At 46.7% G+C, this 19,782-nt stretch overlaps 1 long non-coding RNA gene across 1 annotated transcript; it reads right to left on the minus strand.

The window, feature by feature from the left end:
* Nucleotides 1-1,515: 1,515 nt before the first annotated feature.
* Nucleotides 1,516-3,649, minus strand: LOC137427811 (uncharacterized). The gene is made up of 2 exons (XR_013621627.1): nucleotides 3,426-3,649; nucleotides 1,516-1,668 (listed from the first exon to the last, which is right to left on the minus strand). It is a non-coding gene; the product is annotated as an uncharacterized LOC137427811 (long non-coding RNA).
* Nucleotides 3,650-19,782: the final 16,133 nt, after the last annotated feature.

Below are 19,782 nucleotides of genomic sequence, written 5' to 3' on the forward strand. Positions count from 1 at the left end.
CTCACCCTCCTGCTTCCAATAAAACGAATACAACGATCCACTGATCTGCGACAAACACAACTGCAACCTTGAGTGATGCCAAATGAACAATACCTGATACAAAATCACGATAACAATTGTGCAAAACAACAAAATGTAATGGCAGGTTCAGGTTTTGTTTTACTTTCCCCTTTCCCAATGAAAACACAAAGGTAACGAGCTGAAGTGTTTATTGCAAGCAACAGGTACATGATCGATGGACAGACATGAAATTGTGATTTTACATTCATTGATTTGATGAAGAGTTTATATTTGATGAGAAACTGTTAATGTTTATAATCATTGTTAAACATCAACATGCAGCAGAAACACAAAGAAGAGGAAATGTTGAAGCAGTTTTCTTGTTGGAAGAGGAGATGAGAAGCCGTAAGGTGCTGTACTCGGTCTTGGTCCATGAACTCTTATTCAACCCCATAAAGGACTTGGGGTGAGAAGGAAATATGGAATTATTTGTATTGTTCATGAGATTGGTTGATCATGTTAATTAATTATTACAAGCAGATCGTCCCTTAAACCGGATCAACAAATATTAACACGACAGGATACAATTGGGGTTTCACACCCCACACTCTTATCACACCCCGTCTTTTGGAAGAAGTAACTTGGGGTCTTTCACAACCAAACCCGAAATAAAGACGGAAGGACCCAGCAACTATAATCCCAAAACTATCCTGGTTTATACCTTACGATACATGGTGTGCTCCCAGATGCAGCACTACCTGTTGGCATCAGAATGTTTGTTTTATTGAAGTTTCAGAGTCAGGACTCAAACCCAACGACACTTAGGTTAAAGTGAAGCTCCAAACGGGGCATCAGGACGAAATACAAGTCTTACTGAGGTGAGAAATCAACTTTTTCACACCAATAATTAAATAAATAACCGTACTGACTGAGGCAAAACAATGGTCCGCGCCTGGTGAAACCCCTGCTCGGAGACCCCGTGCCCGCTCCGACTCGAGTGTCTAAACTAAACACATATACTGGCGCTGGCGCTTGATATACCTGTCAGAGCATGGTGTGCGTCCTGTATGCAGCACTACCCGTTTCACAGCATGAGAATCTTGGTTTTATTTAATTTTCACAGCATCGGGACTTGAACCAACTCCAACACACTTCAATGCCGAGTAAAGTACCAAGCTACCTGTCCTATTGCTGTCAATGAGCTGATCAATGATCGAGACGTATAATTTTACCCAATTGCATTTTTACCCATTTTTACCCATTTTTACCCATTTTTACCCATTTTTACCCATATAATTTTACCCAAGGGCAATCATCACACCAACTTTCATCCAAATCCGTTGAGAACTTTTCCAGACATCTTGTTCACAAACACACGAACACACGAACACACACACGATCGAATGCATTACTCCCTGGCGGGAGTAAAAATATACAATGTGGAAGCATTATATAATCGGGAGTGTTGTTTGCACCGATCGACCTCACTTGTATTTTGGTGGCCATCCTCCTCTGCCACGTTTACAAAGTGGTGAATCACAAGGCACATTTAATCCCCCTCGCTGTTCCAGTGCATCCTCTCCTGGTTCTGTTTCGTCCATCAAGGTTGAAGACCCAATGCAGACCATGGTAAGGAGCATCGCACTCAATATCAGCAACTTCATGATCCTGCAGCCACATTGGAGTGGGGTTTGTAATGGAGTTATACCAGAGATTATTGGTGTTATTTTAGAACAACAACGAAGGTTTGTAGAACATGGAATCCCCGTGTTAACCTGTATTATCAAACAAGAATACCTGTAGTTGTGTCGATATCGAGTAGGTTCTCTTATTTAACAGAGTAGCTGGGATTTGAGGGAAGAAGGACCAAGTTGAAAACATTCGGTTCCACAAATATTGAACTTTTGGATTGTTTTTGTAACTACAATTGAAATATAATCAATAAAGTTATTTTCATGTCGGTTTCTCCCTTAATCACGTGTTTGTGGTTACCTGCTCTGAGGTGCAGAAATGTTTCTAAACGAGGTTATTGATGAGTTTTCCACACAGTACAAATATCTAAATAACGAGGTTTCTGTGCAATATCCACAAAATATGAACTGCATAACAGACTAATAATTATCATTTCAATATCATGGTGTGTACCTTACTCTTCTTCAGCAGTCCAGGTAAACTTCACATCAGTTCCAGACATAATTAGTGCACCCATCGTTCAACACCTGTGCATACTGTCAGAGGAATTTACAGCACTGAGGGATCTCAGGTGCACATTAAACACGCTTCACTCAATCACCGCCATGTTCGCTCTACTCTTCTTCTTCTTCCAAAACTAACCTCAATCATCGAAGGTCCAGGTGTCCAAAGTGGGATTCGCCTCATCGTAAATACAGGAACAGGACACAACACGTGATCAATATGGTAAATAAAATCATCTTTGTTTGAGATTTTCTTCTCTTGTTTATCAAATTGAAGATTAAACAATTATCATTCTTCATGAACCACAAGATCCTTGTGTCTGTGTTTTCTTATCTTCTGGTAATTTCTTCACTATTTTTGCCATTTCCGGACAGTTTTCAGATTACCATGATGACGTAACCCAATGATCCTGTCTCATCGTAACAGAAGAGGTTATTTGTACCTGTTTTTTGTCTGCAGAGTCGAGGCTCATGGAGGAGCGAGAACGAGAACACAGAATGGACCAGGATATAACAGAACAAAAAGAAGAACAGAAAGAGAGGTGGGAACACACCTGGAGGAGGGTTGAGGGACAAAATAGAGGGAGACTCGGAGACATCATGGATGTGGGGAAGAATGAGGGCAATGGAAGGAAGACCCTGGTTTCCATGGAATCAAGTTGAGCAAGGTGTGAGGCAGGTGTACTCGGCCGTAGGGGAGAGAAGTACTCCATCAAGAGAACAGTTTCCCAACACAGGTGTGAACAGGATGGATACAGCCGGAAACTCTCACTCAGAAATGGAAGAAAAAACTGTAAAGTGGAAGAGGTGGACATGGGGAGAGTTAATTGTGGTGGAAATGTGAGGGTTGGAGTGAACAGCTCTCTTGAAGATCTTGAGTGAAGAATGAGATTGAAGAAACTCAGGAAGTTGGTTAAACAGGAGGGAAAAAGAGGAATGAATGAGTGGAGGTGAGTAGTGAATCTGGATTTGGGGAGTTTCACCAGGAGGAGGTCACAGGCAGGCTGCGGATGAAGACCATGCAGGTAGATGGGAGTTCAGGTGAACCAAGGAATGACTTTGCACGACGGACGATGACAAGTCGGTGACTGATTTGCTTATGGAGAAGAAAAGGAAAGTCTCAACATGATAAAATAGATTATTATGAAACAGCAGAACTCGATGTATCAAACACGATAATCTAAGATAAGAAAACGAATCACACGAGAACGAACGTTTCCCTAAGCTTACCGACTATTTTCAATCAAATGAACAGGATGGATCAACAGCAGGTGAACAGGTGTTGAGATGATCTCCGAGTGCTGTGGATCTGAGTGAATCCTCTTTTTATCAGAAACCAAATTGCTGATAATACCCGATTTGTATCTTCTCAATTTGTTAGTAAATCAATGCCAGGTAAAGCTGAATGCTCCAACAAAGCAGAAAATACCAAACACACATTTACATTTCAAAGAAACCCAAATACATCACTTGGGATATTACAACACAGGACGTATCGAAGGTGTTTGTACTCACAATGGAAGCAAATTATAAACTACACATGAAATCACAATTCATGAGAGTTTTCGGTCTGCATGGATCGTCCAACCGCCGAGCTGTGTGCACACTCTCCTGCAGGTACCGTTCCAGGGCTCGAACCTCGACACAGATATAAACTGTTATCCTGGTGTTTTACAAACAGGGAACCAGGGCAAGCTATGTGTGTGTGTGTGTGTGTGTGTGTGTGTGTGTGTGTGTGTGTGTGTGTATATTTATTGTAACGGTTTTGGGAAACCGTGCACTGTGTGTGTGTAAATGATTGTAAATATACCCCCTTTTGTAGTTTTTGTAAATGTAATGATTCTTGTAAATACCTCCGTTTCATGTAAAGATCAAAGGTCGTCCTTTTAGTTAGTCCATCGCACACACGTAGAGAACCATAGGATCCCTCAATAGTTATATCATTATTATGTGTTCCAGTTTAAGGCTCTGTTTTCCATTAGTTGACTCTGCATTGCACCAAATGAAATAAGGTAGAATCCCCTTTTAATTGCCCAAAACCTGCATTGCCAACTGCATTGCCAACTGCATTGCCAACTGCATTGCCAACTGCATTGCCAACTGCATTTGACTCCATTGACCACGCGGTCATCACGGAGAAGAAGGGCGTGGCCCGCCCCTCGTCATCATGGGCGGAGCCAGGAAGAGGCCGTGCCAGCCAACCGGCACTGCAGTGAGCGACCCGGTAAGCGTGCCCTTGTAGCCCGCGGCTTGATCTTGGGGAGGACCATAAAAAGGGTGGATGAGGGACTGCTTGAGAGATGCGTAAGGGGCCAGACGAGAGAGAGAGTTTTGAGGGAGGTGCGCTGGACCAGAGGCAGATTCTGTGGAGTGTTGAGAGAACTTCGGAGACGCAGGAGGCGGAGGACGAATAAGAAAGCTGCCGGTGTGAAGCCGAATACGTGGAGCTGCCGGCTCCTCGCTGCCAGCCCGGAGCGGAGCTGTTTGCCGGGTTTTCGCCTCGACCCCAAAGCGTGGATCGGAGCGCGCGCTTCGAGCCGGACCTCGACGCCTACCATCTGCCTGGCCCTTTCTCTGCCTTCCCATGCCATCGATCCCTGGCATCCATCTACCCCCATTCATGTGAGTGAGTTCGTTCTGTCTGTATTGTCCTGGGTATAAGTTAAGCTGTATAAGGAAGAATTGCTCTGTGTCCTTCTGCTCCTTCCATTTTCCGTATATTACTTTGAGTTCTTTTCTTCTCTTTTATTTTGGTTAGTGTAAATAATTAATAAATATCTGTTCCTCCATTCTTTGATTTCCTTCTTCCTCATCCGATCGTTTTAGAGATTTCCCCATTGAGTTCCTGTGGCACGATTTTGGCCAACGCTTTATGAATCGGGTTTAGTCTTTGCTAATGGTTCGAACCGCGGGCTGCTAAAATCGCTCAGCAAAATACCATCTTGGCCACGGTTTCGAGCGGAGTTACCCACCTGCATTGTGGAGGGATTGGCGGGGTGTACGGGAATCCCTTGACCAATCGCCTCGGCCAATCCCACCCCTCAGGGGAGCGGGGTAGCTTCAGGATCGGAGACGGCCAGTGCAAATAGAAGGGGGATTAACCCCCCCCCCCCTTGCTAAGGGTAGCGCCGTCTTCCGTTTCCGAAACAATATTGTTACGGTTTTTAGAACCTTCACTTTGTAAATTTTGGTAAATGTTCCCTTATAAATAATCCCCTGTAAATATCCCCATTATTTGGCTAGTATTAAAGATCGCAACCTAGTTAGTCCATGTACAACAAGTAGAACACCATAGGACCTCTCTGTAGTTATCTCATTATTATGTGTTTTAGTTAAGGATCTGTTCCCAATAGTTGAATCTGCGTTGTATTAATCAAATAAGATAGGCCCCTTCAATTATCCCCAATCATCTCCCTCTCTTCAAAGTGCAGTAGCGGTATGGCAGCTTTCGCTGCCCTTTGTTTTGGTTTTGTTTGCTGGCCCCAAGCCGCCATTACGCACGTGGTAATCTGGAGGAAAAAGGGGAGGAGTGGGTTCGAGTGCCAGGAATGAGGCGTGGCCTGTCAATGTCTCCTCAAGAGGTGGAGCCAGCGAGCCCTCGCTGGCCAACCAGGGCCAAGGTGAGCCGACCGGTAGGCTTGTCCTAAGAGCTGGCGGCTGGATACAAGAATGCCCAATAAAAGCGGCTGCGAGGGACTGCTTGAGGAGATGAGTGCGAAGGTCCGAAATACAAGGTACCAGATGAGAACACGCTGAATCGTAAGGCAGGAGAGTCGGTCCGTTGACGACGACAATACCGCAGTATATACGCCTTGTCCGTCCGCGTGAAACTGATATGTGCAGCTGCCGCCGGGTTTCACCTCAAGCCCGGAGCGTGGTCCGGAGCGTGGACTGGAGCGGACCTCGACGCTTTGCATCTGCCCGGACCTTCCTGCCCTGCCATCTGCTTGGACCTTCTCCCCCTTCCAGCCATTCCTTCCTGCCATTCCCTATCAGTGTAAGTCTGTTTGTTCTGTCTGGGCGTATGGTAATATAAGACTGTTTTAAGGCTGCCCTGTGTATCTGCTTCTTCCTCTCCTTGTATATTCCCTTCTTTCATTTCCTCTTCGGGTTTCATGTACATAATTAATAAATATCTGTTCTTCCTTTACTTTGGTTTCTTTTTCCCCCGGTTGCTTTAGTCCGTTTCCCAATTGAGTACCTGTGGCACGATTCGGCCAATGCTCGGAATCGGGTTTAGTCTCTTGTTAACGGCCCGAGTCGCAGCTCGCTTCACTCGGCGCATCCATTCACGCTGCGGCCCGGGTGGGGGTATCTCCTCGCTTATGGCCGGTGGTGGTAATTAGGTAGTAGGACAGATTGGGCTTACAACCCTACTCACTACCGACCGGAAGTGACGTCATACTTCCAGGACCAGCGGACGGCCAGCTTAACAGGACAAGGGGATTAACCCCCTCTTGCTAACTTGAGTGCCGTCCACCGGATCCGTAACAATTGGTGTCAGGAGTGTGGGATTGGACCCGAACCAAATTTTTAACTTCAAAAAAAAATTGGCCAAAATTTGGAGCGGCCGAAATTTTTATTAACACCACGAAATTATCATCGTGCCATGGATGATCAAGGCGATCGGGTGCCGGTAGGGGAGAATGAGGAGGTAGAGGCGACCCAGGATCCCAGGGAGGAGATGGGGGAGATAGAGGAGGAGATTGGAGAAGGTGTAACAGCGGGGGTTGCAGGCGCACAAGATGGCGGCGCCTCGCACGTGGCCGCGGCAGCCGGGCTTGCAGCAGTAGTGAATCTGGACCTCTTTATGATACAAATGAGGGCCTTTATGGTCAAGACGGGTGAAGATATGGCAACAAATAGTAGGGAGATGGGAAATCAAATTGGGGAACTGGGAAGCCAAATTGAGGAAATGGGAAATGATTGGAAAACCAAATTGGGGGGATGAAGGAAAGAGATGGGAGAAATAAGGGCTGATCGTGAGGGAATGGGAAACAGAATGGGGGAGCAATTGGGAAGCAAATTGGGGGGATTAGGAAGCAAATTGGAGGGACTCGGAAGCAAATTGGAGGGACTCGGAAGCAAATTGGAGGGCATAAATGGCCAAGCCCGAGAAATTAATAAGGGGCTAGCGAGGGACAAATCCACGTATGAGTCAAAAGAATTGGAAAGGTAGGTTAACCGCAGGTCGGGCGGGAGGAGCGCATTTGCACATGACGAGGTAGCTTTGTTCCTGCTTTGAACCTTGGCCCGAGTAAACCTCCTCCCCTGAACCGAATGCCGGACGGACCCAACCTGCAGGAGACCAAACCACCCGCATTCATTGCTCGGCTTTGCGAAGCTGAGCTTCGGAAATGTAATGACGCACCGAGGCTCAAGTTTAATGGACATTTGGTAGGGATAGTGAATATGATTGGCAAATTGGATTGGCAAATTTGATGGGCAAATTTGATTGGCAAAATTGGAAATTGATGGCAAAAGGTATATGGTGTAGAGGGATGGTAAATCCACCATCCCTCACATCGTCAGGGCACATGAGCATTAGTTTATGGGGTGGCTGTGCAAACTAGCCCGGGAGGGTTAGGATAAAATGATAGGGATTTAAAGTGACCACAGGTAACATGAGAGTTAAGTAGTGACATTGTACAGGTAGTAGGGGACGTAGGTAGATTAGCTGGTTGATAACGACGGGGGAGTGCTTCGTATAAGGGAAGACGGGGAGCACGAGTTTCAGAAGGGAGTAGTCAGATTAGATGATGTAGTGTATGATTGAGTAATTGTGAAAGTGTGTGATTGGCATTGTATTGAAGTGAATGGTTCTGGGAGGAAAGGAGGGTGCAGGTGGCACCAGGTGTGTGGGCACAGGTGTGCAAATACAGGTGAGAATGGTTGTGGTGAATAAATGGTCTGGAATGAATGGAGTATAGAATGGATGGTGTGGAATGAGAGTGTGGAAAATGTGGAGTGGGAGTGCATGGTGCGAAGGTGTGAATGGGGGAAATGTGGACCCCCTTCATGAGTACCTGGGGAGGGTAGTTTAAGAGTAGGTAGAGGGTATAGGTAAATTATGGTGGATATTGACGTCTGTGGTGCGTGTGTAGAATGGTGTTTGGATGGGTGCATTAGTAGAGTAAATTGGCTGGGCGTGTGGCCTGTTAGTGTGTATGGTTGAATGGGCACTCCGCCACTGCTAGTCTGTCGGCCAGGTGAGGCCGCAGGTAGGCTCTGGGAGACAGTAGTGTTCATTTGGGCCCGAGGATCCAGGGACAGACCCGGGTAGCCCGACGCTAGGGAGGGCGGTAGTGGGGAGAGAGCCAGAGGGCCTTCCCCAAGATAGGTTAGGGTAAGGAGCAGGTAAGCTCGGGAGGCAACTACGGTGGCGGAGGTGTGCAGGTGAACAGGCCTGTTGGGAGCGCCATATGACCCAGCCCTGAAATTGTGCGAGAGCACCGGGAGTTGAATCGGGGGAGTGAGACCCCAAATTGGTGAGCGCCACAGATGGTCAGTGGGAATTGGTTTTTAGAACCGCATAGAGTAAAGTGGCCAATGGTTTGGCAGGGAAAGACCCCGGGTAGTGTAAAGAATGGTAATGTCATTTAGAAGATAGGTAGAAGGAAATCACTTCGCACCATATGCAGCCACTCACCAAGGTGAGATAGACTCCACACCATGATGTTGTGTTCGTAAATGATTGGTTGGATTGGAAGATGCATCATGACGTAAGTGTGACATTGTGCTGTAATTCCATCTGTTCCTCCTTCGGAGGGATTGATGAGGAATTGGAATTGGGGGCAAATTTGGATTAGAGGGATTGGTAACCAATTTGGATTAGGGGAGATATGGGGAAGACGAGACAGCAGTGATGAATTTGTAAATGTGTAGAATTTTGTAAATATGGGGTAAGGGCAAGGGTAGGGTAGGTGACAGGGGGGGTGACGTATAGTAGGGACGAGCTTTCTCTGCTCGCTCCCATGCGCACCTCACCTTGCATTACCTTGTATTAATGTGTACCCTTGCGACCTTGCCCCGATGCTTGCTGTGTCCTTCCTTCCCCACTCACGGCTTGTTCTTTTAGGTCCGGGGAGAGTGCGCAGGTAGCCGCAGTTGTGTGCCCGAACTGCCGCTGCTGCCTGCCTGGACCGGTACACCACTTTATGGAACACACCTTTTGTGGCCGCCCACCTTATGGACCACGGTTCTGTGGCCAAGCACCACACTGATGGACCCCACGTGTTGGGGCCTGACCCCTCTGCCGGGACCGGCCAGGATGGCCAGAGGAAGTCTTCGCTTGCGGACCTCGGAGAGGTGGCACTAAGCCATGCAGGTGGACCACCTTTAGTTGGCCCCTGCTGGCCATAATTAAAAACAGCGGATGCGTTTTGTGCCCTGATTGTTTATTATCCTCAAATAGGCCGCAAGCAAAGAAGAGTCAACATCAAGAGTAACATCAAGAAACATCGGGCCAGCAGAGCGGGAGAAACAAGAAAGGTCATCAGTGCTTTGGTGCTCTTTTTGGTGAATTGTAATGCTCTTGTGCTCGGGGGTGCACTGCAATATCAATTGTGCATCCCCAGGCATGTGTGGGTATGGTGTATCGGTACAGTGCAGTGCATGCTCCTTCCTCTTTCAAAACATCTTTTTGTCTTCCAAAAAACAGGAGATCCTGGGTTTGCAGTGTACATAATTAGTGTCTTGTAAATAATGCTCCCCACCGGCTTTATGTGTAGTTTGGAAATAATTCCGTGATTTGGTTATCCTGTGGGCGTGAATCTGTTAGGTAGGATGCAACGCAGCAGGGGGACATACTTAATTGATTTAAAACTGTCGCACTCAGGGTAAGGTTAATAGTAGAGGGTTACTACACCTGAGTGTCACATTAAGTTAAAGTTCTTTCGGGCCGGGACTGCCCTGGAGGAGAGACGGGTGCTGTGTTATGGTTTTTCGAACCTTCAATTTGTAAATTTTGGTAAATGTTCCCTTATAAATAATCCCCTGTAAATATCCCCATTATTTGGCTAGTATTAAAGATCGCACCCTAGTTAGTCCATGTACAACACGTAGAACACCATAGGACCTCTCTGTAGTTATCTCATTATTATGTGTTTTAGTTAAGGATCTGTTCCCAATAGTTGAATCTGCGTTGTATTAATCAAATAAGATAGGCCCCTTCAATTATCCCCAATCATCTCCCTCTCTTCAAAGTGCAGTAGCGGTATGGCAGCGTTCGCTGCCCTTTGTTTTGGTTTTTTTTGCTGGCCCCAAGCCGCCATTACGCACGTGGTAATCTGGAGGAAAAAGGGGAGGAGTGGGTTCGAGCGCCAGGAACGAGGCGTGGCCTGTCAATGTCTCCTCAAGAGGTGGAGCCAGCGAGCCCTCGCCGGCCAACCAGGGCCGAGGTGAGCCGACCGGTAGGCATGTCCTAAGAGCCGGCGGCTGGATACAAGAACGCCCAATAAAAGCGGCTGCGAGGGACTGCTTGAGGAGATGAGTGCGAAGGTCTGAAATACAAGGTACCAGATGAGAACACGCTGAATTGTAAGGCAGGAGAGTGAGTCCATTGACGACGACAATACCGCAGTATATACGCATTGTCCGACCGCGTGAAACCGATACGTGCAGCTGCCGCCGGGTTTCGCCTCAAGCCCCGAGCGTGGACCGGAGCGTGGACTGGAGTGGACCTCGACGCTGTGCATCTGCCCGGACCTTCCTGCCCTACCATCTCCTTGGACCTTCTCCCCCTTCCAGCCATTCCTTCCTGCCATTCCCTATCCATGTAAGTCTGTTTGTTCTGTCTGGGCGTATGGTAATATAAGACTGTTTTAAGGCTGCCCTGTGTATCTGCTTCTTCCTCTCCTTGTATATTCCCTTCTTTCATTAAATCTTCAGGTTTCGTGTACATAATTAATAAATATCTGTTCTTCCTTTACTTTGGTTTCTTCTTCCCCCGATCGCTTTAGTCCATTTCCCAATTGAGTACCTGTGGCACGGTTTGGCCAAATTTCGGAATCGGGTTTAGTCTCTTGTTAACAGCCCGAGTCGCAGCTCGCTTCGCTCGGCGCATCCATTCACGCTGCGGCCCGGGTGGGAGTATCTCCTCGCTTACGGCCGGTGGTGGTAATTAGGTAGTAGGACGGATTGGGCTTACCACCCTACTCACTACCGACCGGAAGTGACGTCATACATCCAGGACCGGCGGACCGCCAGCTTAACAGGACAAGGGGATTAACCCCCCCTTGCTAACGGGAGTGCCGTCCCCCGGATCCATAACAATATATATGTGTGTGTATGTATGTGTGTATGTATGTATGTATGTATGTATGTGTGTGTATATATATATGTGTGTGTGTGTGTGTGTGTGTGTGTGTGTGTGTGTGTGTATGTGTGTGTGTCGTTGGTTGTTATCTCCATTTGCTGGTTTCAGGAGGAGGAACAGAGTCCTCCCAGAACCCAAAGTATCCATCTCCTCTTCGTTGAGGGATCACAGTTCATGGATCAAACTGTTCAACTTTTTCAGAGTTTTATTCCACGTTCTCTTTTCAGGATCAGCACCAAACCCCGGATTGCCTCCATTTGTAGTTCATTTGTGGTAATATTCCCGGGGATGGTTTTTCAAATCTCATTGACGTTCTTCTTCATCATTCCTGTTGCTCAAATTATCACTGGTACAATTTCGATGCTCTTCAGCTTCCAAGATCTCTTGAGCTCATTTTTGAGGTCCCGGTATTTGGTCATTTTCTTGATTTCTGCGATGTTTAGGCCAAAATCGCTGGGTACTGATATCTCAATGATCAATGCTGTCTTTTCCTTGTTGTTCCTGAGTACAATGTCCGGACACAATGCTTTGTTTCTATGTTCACGCTTGATAGAATCATCAGGTTGTACGTAAGCATGACGTCCTCATTTTCAATGATTGCCCTTGGTTCGTGTTTCCATGAGATTTCTGCTGCTGGGATGTTTAAAGTTTTGCAGATATGCCAATGAATCTCTTTGCATACTTTGTTGTGTCGTTGTGTGTACAGCAGTTCTGATAATATTTTTTTGCATCCCGAGAGCAGGTGACTCGTGCTTTTTTCTTTTTTAATCCATTGGTGTAGTGTCCTTGATCTTGGTCATTTATTATGATTAGTTCACCGTCCCAGTTGAGCTGATCTCTTCGTAGCCATTCCAATGAGCCTTCTTTATCTATCCCCACTCTGTCCAATTCTTTTTTTGTATTTTCCTGCTCTTTTGTCATTCTCCCAGTTGTTGGTGTATATTTCTTGATATTTCTTTTGTCTTTTTCTTTTGTGGCATCATCTATTCACACCTGTTTTTGGAGGTTCTTTGCAAGGTGAGTTAGGGATACTTTTCTGGTTTATTGGGTTCATGTTTGTTTATAACCTGCATCTGATAGTCTGTTGAGCATTTCACATACTCAGCTATTCCTACACACGTCACTCTGCGCACCTGGTTGAGTTCCATCAGGCCGCCCCTCCCTCTCGTCTCGTCAGGTACATTCTTGGGATGCACTAGTTTTTGTAAAACATTTTGTGCAAGGTAAGGAGTTTTCTTGTTTTGATGTCTAACTTGTTGATTTCTGATTGGGACCCAGTTTATTATTCACAGCTGTATTGGAACAATGGTACTGCGAGCTGGTTTATGGCTTTGATTTTGTTTCTTGGGGAGAGGTATGTTTTCAGGTTAAGCTTTGTTCTACATAGGTATTCTTTGGTGATTGTTTTGCGAATTTGTTTGTGACGTTTGGCGGCCCTCTTCTACGCCGAGGTATTTGTATGATGCTTCGTTTTCTAACTGCTGTATTGTTGTTTCAAGGTCAATTTTTATGTTATCTGTTTTTGTTGGTTTATCTTTTACAAATGTGCACTTGTCTCATCCAAATTCCATTTCAATGTCCTCGGAAAACCGTTTTACTCATTTTAGTTGTTCCGTCAATTTTCTGTCATTTATCAAGAAGAGCTTTAAATCATCCATGTATAGTACATGTGTCACCTTTCCTATTTCTTTGGATGTTCGTCTATTGGTTGTTAGGGTGTGTCTGTGTCGTTGTTCATTGACGAGGTTACTTTGTGGATCCAGAACGAGACAAAAGAGAAAGGAGGAAAGGCTGTGGAAGATTCTCCTTGGAAGATTCCACGCCATATCTTCACATCTCGTATTTCGATATTTCCTTCTGAGTGCTGTAATATCAATGTGGTATTCCAGAGCTCCATTGTTTTCTAAAATTTGATTATTACCTCCGCCACCAAAGGTGGATGGAGGTTATGTTTTCAACCCTGTCTGTCTGTCTTTCTGTCCGTTTGTGAACAAAATTTCTCAAAAAGTTGTGGACGGATTCGGACGAAATTTGGCAGAGATGTGGCGTATGTGACATTGACGCAATAACTCGATTTTGGTGATTCATTGGAGCCACGTCTATTCACAAAGCGCCGTCTTGATTAATCATACTCAGTGGTGGCGGCACTTCGTGTGCATTTACTTTCACTTTCCATTCGCATCCCCTTCCCTTCCCCTTCAAACCTTCGCTTCTGGCATCCGGAGTTTACCGTGGTTCACCGGAGCCACGTCTGTTCACAACGCCCCAACTAAATCTATCAGACCCGGTGTTAGCAGTGCTTCACGTGCATTCACTTTTCCGTCTCCACTCACAACCCCTCCCCTTCTCAATGCCGACACCCTCCCCCTCTCCATCAAAGACGCCTTCCCTCCGGGGTCAGCCAGGTATTCCACGCAAGAGTCCGTTTCATACACAATCGACACTGCAGCATACCTCGTTTGTCCTGCCGGTGTCTGCCTTCAGGGAAGAGGCTCCCGCATCCCGTAAATTCCCGGTGGACGTGCCTGCCGTTCTGCCCGCCTCGCAGCGCCAATTCAAATTGCAACGGACCACATTCATCTTTTTCTTGATGTTTCTCTCTTGATAACGGTCCTCGATGTTCCCGCAATGGCATACACTCCAAAACCACCTGATGTCCCGGCGGTCGTGCCGATAACTCGGTCCGCCTCACAACGTCGCTCATAGGCCGCAGGCTGAGGCCTATTCATATGCCACAATTCATATGCTGTAAACCGATTTTCCCTCTGCGTTTCCTCTCGGAGGCACGCTCCATGAATCATACATCCTCTTTCAACAATTCTCTCATCTGTCCTCAACACCACAGATATCCTTCAGCAGTTGTGCATGGGGGAACTGACGACACAGCTGGAGAGGCAAGCCGCTCGCAAAACCGACGCCATTTTGTGTGTGTGTGTGTGGTTGTTTTTAGTGACTTAATCTGCTCGCCGGGCACTTTTAACCTGGCATTGCTATCGTGAAATCAGTAATTCGAATAATCGTTTGACATAATTTTCAGCATTTAAATGGAAGAGTGGCAATTTCAATATGGTTAACTGCACTGTTCTGTTCTTGAATGCAAATCGGACTCACACAAATACGAGAAATATCTGAGGATGCAATGTGTCGAGTTCCTACCATTTCCTGTTTGTAGAAGCAAGCGGTGACACAAGCGGACGTGCACACTTCTTTTAGCAATAGATGCAAAAATATAGTATAATTTCTCTTGCAGCCCCGGAACCAAACAAACATTTATAAACAGCCTTCACAGCTCCCATCCCTCCCAACATGATTAATAGTAAATATCATTTTATAAGTCAACTTAAAACTTACTCTTTACATTCACAAGCCCATATATGTCCTCATTCGTGTTCAGATGCACACAAATGGTATCTTCCTCAGATAATTCTACCTGGTACATCCAGCTCCCACGTAAATATAGCTGACACAAGTTTGGTGTATTTTCACGTCACGCAGATGTCCTTTGTCGAATGGTTGGTTACCGTTACTTGGTAATGACGCACGGTATCTTTTCCAATTGCAGACGTCCATTAAATAAATAACCAAACCTGCCATGTTCACAGAAGGCACTCTCACAAGATGCAAAGTACATTCACTGGTCATGATCCATCAGAGGTTTGTGAAGCACAGGCCTGTCCACTCGGGCCTTGCCCACATGGTCGGGAGTTTTCACTCTGAGTAGTTGCCTGTTCGGCGAGCTAAGTTATCCAAGTCTTTCATTGTGCAAAGGCACAGACAGCCCTTTCTCTCAGGTACATTTCCAAGTCTTTCATTGTGCAGAGGCACAGACAGCCCTTTCTCTCAGGTACATTTCCAAGTCTTTCATTGTGCAGAGGCACAGACAACACTTTCTCTCAGGTACATTTCCAAGTCTTTCATTGTGCAGAGGCACAGACAACACTTTCTCTCAGGTACATTTCCAAGTATTTCATTGTGCAGAGGCACAGACAGCCATTTCTCTCAGGTACATTTCCAAGTATTTCATTGTGCAGAGGCACAGACAGCCATTTCTCTCAGGTACATTTCCAAGTATTTCATTGTGCACAGGCACAGACAGCCATTTCGCTCAGGTACATTTCCAAGTATTTCCGGCCTCTTTTAGACATTTTTGGTGGCAATCATTATCTCGCAAGTACGATATACTTTAGGGTGCCCCGAACACTGCCTTGGGGAACTCCAGCCTGAACAGGAAGGGGAGATGAGAGAAATCCATTCAGGGACAAACGTTCACTACGACCAGAGAGGAAGTCCGCAAGCCAAGCGTGGAGATTTCCATGGATACCATAGGGGGAGAGTTTGGTGAGCAGAGCAGGGTGCCAGACTGTATCGAAGGCACATGATATGTCAAGAGAGACAGCTCTGATTTTTTGTTTGACATTGAGGACCTCCATCCATTGTCGAGACAGCTGAAGCAGCATATGCAGAATAGAATGACCTGGTCTGAATCCAAATTGATGATCCGGGATCAAGCCATTGGAGGAGAAGAAGGATTTTATGTCAGAAGCAATGATGGATTCCATGACCTCGATGATTCTTGGGAGCAGGCCGATTTGGTCTGTAGTTGCAAGGATCTGTTTTTGCACGTTTTTGTGTAAAGCTGTAATGTTGGCTGATTTCCAAGCAGATGGCAGATGACCTTGAGCAAAAGAGAGGGTGAAGAGAACAGAGAGAGGGTGAGATAGAGCAGCAGAGCAGGATTTTAGGACCCGTGGGCTGATGCCGTCTGGTCCATTTGCAGAATCAAAGTCGAGGTTTGACAAAAACTTCTCCACCTTGGAGGAGAGAAGGACACAGAGTCCAGGAGCACCTGGGTTAAAATGTATTTAAAATATTAAATTGAACCTTACGCAGCTTATTTGAACGCAGCTTATTTGTACACAAGTCCGTGTTTGTAAAAGTTAGTCAAACTTAGACAAGGTCAAGGCCATTCGAAACATGTAAAACACCTATTGGGTTGTCGTTACAGTTGTCAACAAAATTAGTTCTGTGTAACTGTCATGTATGAAGCTGCAAATATTCACCGTTGTATCCCGACACCGTGACCGCGGGTTTATTTACGTTTTTCCGGAAGATACGGCCCAGCTCTGATGGCGCTGCTTTAATTCGGGCCTGTATCGGGAGAGTCAATAAACGTGTGCTCCAATCGATCGTAGTCTGTCGAGTTACCTTACGTGGCGACGAGGATAAACATCTAGACCATGACTTCTTTTGGCCATATCGATGAATTCGACCCTCATGAGGGAGATTTTGACACGTATTCTGAGCGGTTGTCTTTCTACTTCGAGGCGAACGGCATCGCGACCTAAGCCCGGATGAAGGCCGTCTTCCTGTCCGTTTGTGGGGGTGGGACGTTCACACTCGTTAAAAACCTGATTCGGCCTCGGACAATCCAGGAGCTCACGTATGCAGAGCTCAAGGCCGCTTTGAAGGAACATTGTAATCCATCTCCTTCAGTCATCCTGTGTCGGTTTAATTTTTACATGTGCAGACAGCATCAAGGTCAGTCGATCGCAGACTTCATTGCACACCTCAAAAAACTGTCACATCTGTGTGAGTTTGGGGACATGATTGATGACATGCTCCATGATTTGCTGGTGGTTGGCATGTCCGATGACCGCACTCATAGATGCCTGCTTGCTGAGAGAAGACTGACGTTCCAAAATGCCAGAGACACCGCCATTTCCATGGAAAGTGCTGAACGCAACGCTACAAGCATCGGTGCCACTTGCTCGTCTGGTACCAGCCCTGCTGGGAATCGGTTGGATCATGATCAGCCAAAACGTTGGAACAAGGCTCCTCGTCAGAAGCCAGTGCAGTCTCAAACCCACAACAAATGTTTTTGGTGCAACGGAAAGCACCTTCCGGAGACGTGTCGGTTCAAAGATGCAACCTGCCATTTCTGTACGAAAACTGGCCATATTGCTCCAGCTTGCATCACTCGCAAATCGGGAAAAGGAAAAGCTGCTGACAAGAAGATTCATCAGTTTATCGGTTCGGAGGAACCTGAGCTTGACCAGGTGAGCTCTGTTTCCGACAACTCAGAATCGTGTGACATGTTTCATATTGATTCTCACCATAAGCGGGACCCTCTTCTTGCCACTGTTGTCGTCAACAATCGACCATTGCAAATGGAGGTCGACACTGGTGCGGCCGTCTCGCTCATCAGCCATGCTGTTTTCACAAACCTGTGGAGTGATGCTGACTGACCCTATCTGAAACCTACTACCTGAAACCTACTACCACCTATACAGGTGAGAAGATTGTTCCCTGCGGTACATGTGACGTCATGGTGGGCTCCGATAACCGCGAGTTTCACCTACCCCTGATCGTCATTTCTGGAAAGGGCCCTTCCTCACTCGGCAGGAACTGGTTGAGCATAATTCAACTGAAGTGGAAAAGCATTCATCAACTACGGGCAGCCAACGTTTCTCCTACCGCAGCATACACACTCAAAAATGTGCTGGATACGTACCCAGATGTCTTCAAGGATGAGCTTGGAACCTTGAAAGGACATACGGCTAAGCTCAGTGTTGACCAGGATGCCTATCCTATATTTTGCAGAAATCGCCCAGGCCCTTTCGCCCTGCGGGAGCGGATGGGCAAGGAACTGGATCATCTTGAAAATCTGGGCATCAACGAGCAAATCCAGTATGCCGAATGGGCGGCGCACATCGTTCCGGTCATAAAATCGGACCAGTGCATCCGCATATGTGGAGATTATAAAATGACTGTGAACAAGTGTTCTTCATTGGATAAATATTCAATCCCGAGGATTGAAGCCCTCTATGCTCATCTCACGGGAGGCAAGACTTTTACGAAACTCGATCTCAAATCCGCCTATCTACAGCTCCGCTTGGACGAGAATTCGAAACAGTATCTTACCATGAACACACATTGTGGGTTGTACAGGTGCCACCGACTCCGTTTTGGAGTGAAATGTGCACCTGGAATTTATCAGCGTGTCATGGACAGTTTGTTTGCCGCCGAACGCAACATCGTTTGTTACCAGGATGATATTCTGGTTACTGGTCGTATGGACGCGGAAAATCTACAAAACCTGGATAGAGTTCTGAAGAAGATTTCGGACTCCGGCCTATGTTTGCATCGAGACAAGTGCACGTTAATGGTGCCATCAGTCAAGTACCTGGGTCATACGATTGATGCCGAGGGTCTACACCCGACAGTTGATAGAGTCCGAGCTATCAAGGATGCTCCTGCTCCACGAGACGTAACCGAATTGAAGTCATACCTCGGTTTGCATCAGTTCTATGGTCGTTACATCCCGAATGTGACCGACGTTTTGGGCCCCCTTTATCGGCTTTTGAGGAAAGGAGTCTCCTGGAGCTGGGGGTCCACTGAACAATCAGCATTCCAGACCTCCAAGGATCTGCTCAAATCGTCCAATGTTCTCGTTCATTTTGATCCAGAGAAGGATCTTGTGCTGACATGCGATGCCTGTCGGTATGGAGTGGGGAGTGTATTATCACACGTGATGCCTGATGGTACGGAAAGACCTGTTGCATTTGCACCCAGAACGTTGTCCCCGGCAGAGAAGAACTATTCCCAACTTGACAAGGAAGGATTGGGAATCGTTTTCGGCATCAGCAAATTTCACCAGTACCTTCTTGGAGATCATTTCACGATTCGCACTGATCACAAGCTGCTGATCAGTCTGTTTGGTCCAACTAAGGTGACATCTGACACACTACCGCACAGGATCATCCGCTGGTCCCTGTTTCTTGCTGCGAATGACTACACCATACGTTATAAGCCCAGTTCGTCTATCACAAATGCAGATGCCATGAGTCGGTTACCCCTTCCAGAATCCGTTGATGATTCGCCTACACCAGGATCCATTATCGCACTGATGGTTCATCTGGATGATTGTGCTGTCGATTCCGGCCAGATCCGCACTCATACTCGACGAGACCCCATTCTGTCCAGAACTGTCCAGGCTGTACAGCTTGGATGGCATTTGCTACCGGAGGGTGACCCAGCTTTTGTGGCTTTTAAAGCACGTAAAAACGAACTCAGCATGGAAAATGGTTGCCTACTCTGGGGATGTCATGTCGTGATCCCAGAAAATCTGCGTGTCTGTGAACCCAGACGATCGGCTGTGAACACGGACGAACCGCTGTGAACCCGGACGATCGGCTGTGAACCCGGACGATCGGCTGTGAACCCGGACGATCGGCTGTGAACCCGGACGATCGGCTGTGAACCCTGTCGATC

This window comes from Myxine glutinosa, unplaced genomic scaffold (assembly GCF_964187855.1).
Source record: "Myxine glutinosa unplaced genomic scaffold, kmMyxGlut1.1 SCAFFOLD_1329, whole genome shotgun sequence".
Lineage (NCBI taxonomy): Eukaryota > Metazoa > Chordata > Myxini > Myxiniformes > Myxinidae > Myxine > Myxine glutinosa.